Genomic DNA, 5,122 nt, shown 5'->3' on the forward strand with positions numbered 1-5,122 from the left:
GAAGATAATACGGTAACAGCCCTGTGGGGACACTGCTTTCTCAGGCACACGAAAGGGACCAAGTCCTGAAAAATGGTGCCCACCTCCAACCACATTCCAAACAAACAGAAACTAGACTAAACCAGGAAATAAGGGCCAGATAATCCACCTGTGCTTGCTCCTAGCGACTCCTCTGATGGCCTTTCGGGAAACAGCAAATAGCAAATTCTTGCACAGGTTTTAAAGTCCCTGCTGCCTACCATTGGGGGTGGGGTGGGGTGGGGTGGCCGGGAAATAAGGTCCCTTGGGAAGCAGGGAGAGGGGAGCCCAAAGTCCACGAGCCTTATTAACTCTATTCATGTTTCCATCCGAGATCACCCTTAAATCACCTCCCTGTCTCCCATCCCAGGTATCCGCTGGGGCAGGACTACTTCTCCAAGCCACAGGCTTGATTAAAGGAATCAAGCCTTTCATTTGGGGTCCTGCCTGTCTCTTAGGCTTTTCCAATTTTGTCATAACCATCGTTTGAATGTGCAGTTCTTATTTTTTTCCATCCACCCCAAGAAACGGTGAGGTAACCCGGCCGAGATAATTGCTGAACACCTGCAAGGCGCAGGCCTGGTGCCGTGAGCACGGAAGAGCCCGGGTGAGGCTGGAGATCAGCCGGCCTTCCCGCCCCCGCCTCCTAGACACCTGCGGAGGCCTGTCGCTTGGGACGGGAGGGTCGATTAGGGCGCTTGTAATTGAGATGGGGTGAGGGAGTTTACGATGGCTCCAGAGTGGGAGAGAGGGAGCCGGCTTAGATGACAGGAAACCGTCTCCTCCCCTCGGCGGAGCAGATTGAGAAAGCGGCCTGGGTAGTAATGGGGTTAGCTAATCCCTGATAGTAAGAAGGGAAGGAGAGGCCGTCATCATAATCACGACTAATGGATTCCAGATGGAGAAACAGAATTGTTCTCATTAGCATGGTTGTGTGCGCGTGCACACACACACACACACACACTCATGCACACACCCGGAGAGACCCATTCCACCCACATCCCTGACTTTGATAAGCACTGTCAGATAAGAATAGCCCACTCCACGAAGGTAGGTAGAGAGCCTTGTCAATTATTTCTTCCCCGTTCCGCCCCTCCCCCTCCACAATATCCGTGCATACGTAATGATTTCATTAACCTCGAGACTCCTGCAGATGAGTTGAAAACCCAGCTTACACGGCCAATTAGTTGGCAGCGCGTTCCGCACGCTGTATGGAAGTACCTTTCTCTTCCCCTTAAATTCCGCCTGACTTTTCGGCTGTATTTCATAAGTGTTAATGTAATGTTGCTGAAAGGAAATATGGCCAAGGCAGGAAACTTTCCCCCCACTCTCTGGGATGCAGCTGTTCGTTTGGTTTGGGTTGTTAATTCAAAACACTCCCAGGTGCCTATTTCATATTATCTCTTGTTTAGAACAAAATAAAATGAAACTGTCAAAACCTTTCTGCCTCGCTGGGGCCTGGGCTCAACAGCCTGGTAAAGAGACCAGGAAGGAAGCAACTGCCCACTCCCCTTTCCTGGTGAGTAGTGGGCACCTTCCAGGTGAGGCCCCCCACCTGCCGCCAACCTGCCTGCCCTCACCAAGGTCTTGTTGGAGGCCTGCTTTGGACTCCATTCCTGCCCCAGGCCCTTTGCTCCTAGCCTTCCTCTCCAGGAACACCGTTTCCACTTCTCAGCTCTCTTGCAAAGCCTCCTGTCTGACGCTTTCCCTGGGTGCCCTGGTTTTGCAGTTTGAGCATACAGTAAGTGCTCAATAAACGTTGGCCACTATTAATATTTCCTCTTCATGAGTTGTTTGGTGCTCATGAAATATTGAATCGAGTGAGCACTCTCAAGTGGCTTTCCTACGATTTGCATATATCCCGGTATGCTGTTTGTAGCCAGGCACTTGCTTTTTGTATAAGGAAGTCTCCCTACCGAGGATGTTTATCTTCTCTGCCATCTGCCCTCAACCACTCCATCCTTGTGCCAGAACCTGGTGCTGAGCGAGGCTGGGAACCAGAGGACGGTAGGGCAGATTGTGGCTGGGGTTCCTTGCTGGAGCTCCAGGGGTCCTCCCTGGGAGAAGTACATGTGGCTTTTTGGAGCTAAACTCTTAGCATGTTCAGTGATTCCTTTTTAAAATCCAAAGCGACCTCCCGTTCCATGGAGGACAGCTTCTTTGGGTGACTTCATTGTCACAGCTGGAATTTCAGGGGCTGGGTTAGGTGGTCCCAGGGACAGTGGATGGCTGACACCCCCTCTTAGTGAGAAATTGTTTCTTACTGACTCAGCAACACCCTTGCCCAAATTCCTTGGTCCACCTGGGTCCTCTGACCATGGGGATCCCCACATATCCCCAGGATGGCCCTGGCAGACCTTGGTCTGCTCTTACTTGATGGGAAGGCAGTGGGCTCAGTTCCCTTACTCGGGAAAGGCTACCCTAGTAGAATCTCATGTCCATGCTCCACATGGGCCCCTTGTTCTCTCTCTCACTCTCTCTGAAGTCCCTGGCCTCCTTTCTGTGATACATTGCAAGCAGGAGAAGACTGGGGCCGATGTAGCTACAATCAGGCTCTGTAAATGAGAGAAATTGCTGGAAAATGAGGGTTCAATAGATGGCAGGCTGGAAATGCTAAGTGGGATGACCCTTTGTTATTGTTGTTGTCAGGTCCCTCAGACCCAATGCCTGCACTGTTCCTTAAACTGCCCAGAGACAAGGAGCATCCGTTCTCTGGCGGGGGAGGCTTCGTGCTGTGTTTAGAGAACGTGTTTTATATTTTGAGCCACTTTTTCTGTATCCTGAGGTCTGATTGATTCTAGGTGCAGTCTAACATCTTGGCCTGAGATCCTGTAGCGAGTTGGAGGGACTTAAAGAAACAATTCAGACCCCAAACCCCTTGTTTTTAGAGACTTGACCTTCCATCTGTTGACAATCAAATATTGAACCTATTAAGAGTGGCAGGTCCCCAAGCTGGGAGGAAGGAAGGAATTTCCCAGAGTCCCCAGAGACAAAGGACCTTTTGACTACACCTGGGGGTGAAGGGTGGCCAGCTCAGGTCACAAGAAATTGGGGATCAGATGAGCAGGAGAACAGCTGGGGAGTTGGGGGCCAGGGGTCCCCCTCCTGAGTTCTGATTTGCCTAGTAAGGGGGAGAGATGGGGAGCATGTAATAGAGAGGGATCAGCCATGAGAGATTCTGGAATTCAGATGAGGGGCCCCTCGCCTCCCTGTGCTCTGAACCTGTGCTTTTCCACAGTCTGCGTGCCTGCTTCCTGCACTCGACCTCCAGCTCCTCAAGAGCAGGGGCTGTGTCTCCATCTTCTTTGCATGGCTGTATGACCTGGCTAGAAACAAATATTCATGGAATAGATAAGTGGAGAGACCCAGAAAGGGGGCTGTTTAAAGTGGGGCTCACTCTTCGGGTGCCTTTGCATGAATTAGGAAAACTACCTCCCCTGAAGGCAGAATCTGCCCAGTGGACACATGGCTGGATGGGTGAAGTCCCTTCTGTCTTGGCTACAAGGCACAGACACAACAGTGGTTATCCTTAGATTTAGGAACGGGGGCTGATGTCCCGGGCCCCAGACTTTAAGACATCCTGGTCTGGGTCATGCTGGGTGATGGTCTCTTGGGGAAGCAGGAGATGGCCAGAAGGCAGCGTCCTCCTTTGGGGGGCAGTGCCCCTCCAGCCCTTAAGGTCTGCGTGAGGGCAGTCTCTCCCAGAAGCCTTGTCCAACGTCCTCTTCTAGGACTTTCCCTCTGTCCCACCCTTTTACACTGTCCTCTTAGGAAATCTAACCCCCATCGAGGCTCTCTTTGATGTCTCTAGCTAGAGAGCTCACAGTAGTCTTCTGGTTCACACAGACCTGGGTTGCAATCACGGTTCACCCCTTACCCACTGTGAGCCCCTGGGAAGATGTTTTAATGTCACTGAGGCAAAGTTGCCTTAGCCGCACAGTGGAGAGGTGGCGAGGTTCTGTGAAGGTGTATCTACAAGGCCCAGGCCAGTGTTAGACATAGAAGTTCTTTCTGAAGGCTTAATGAGTCTGTACCAGAGGAGATGGTGGTCCCTGGAATCCACTGTGAAGGGTTCCTGCATGATCACTTCTGTAGGTTCCATTTCTCAGGGTGGCCTTTATAGCAATCCTTCTGGAACAAAATCCCTAGTGTGCTTCCTGAGACCTTGAGTCATTGGCCCCACGTAGACGTCTCTGGTGGATGGGGCAGGATGCTCCCCAAACTTCAGCAGCTCCTGGAACCAGGTGTGGCCATGGGAGTGGCTAAAGCCAGCTGGTCCTGTTCAGGCTGGTCCCTTCCTATGGGTCTTGGTCCACTCAGTCCAGTGATCTTTTCATTATGTTAGGAAGACTGCTGCTGCTGCTGCTGCTGCTGCTAAGTCGCTTCAGTTGTGTCCAACTCTGTGTGACCCCATAGACGGCAGCCCACCAGGCTCCCCCGTCCCTGGGATTCTCCAGGCAAGAACACTGGAGTGGGTTGCCATTTCCTTCTCCAATGCATGAAAGTGAAAAGTGCAAGTGAAGTTGCTCAGTCATATCCGACTTTTAGCGACCCCATGGACTGCAGCCCACCTGGCTCCTCCATCCAGGAGGAGAAAATCTTGCCTGGGATTTTCCAGGCAAGAGTACTGGAGTGGGTTGCCATTGCCTTCTCTGGTTAGGAAGACTAGAGTTAGCTGATTTCATGAAAGGAAGTGAGTTGAAATTTACAATGAAGATATTGGCTCCACATGAAGGAAACCTTGAGTCATAGTCGTGCTTCATCCAATAGGGCCTTAGGAAGCCTGTGGTCCTCCCCACTTTGCTTTGCAGATGAGAAAAAGGGACTAGAGAGGATAAAGCCCAGTATACTTTCTATTACATCTCAGGGCCTCCCTTGACCATGAGATTAACTCTAAACTTGCCCAGCTTGGGACTGTCTTATGGGAATTGTTGGAAATTCCATAGCAGCCCATGTCTGAGATTCTTGAGGGGCTGACATGCAGGAAGACCCTGCCCAGCCCACCCTCATGACCATAGTTATCTCCCCTTCTTCCCCCTGCTTCTAGACCATCTCTAGCCTTCAGTTACAAAGACACCACTTTTACTCTTGTTTCTAGGTACTT

The sequence above is a fragment of the Bubalus bubalis genome, chromosome 23 (genome assembly GCF_019923935.1).
Source record: "Bubalus bubalis isolate 160015118507 breed Murrah chromosome 23, NDDB_SH_1, whole genome shotgun sequence".
In the NCBI taxonomy this organism is placed as follows: domain Eukaryota; kingdom Metazoa; phylum Chordata; class Mammalia; order Artiodactyla; family Bovidae; genus Bubalus; species Bubalus bubalis.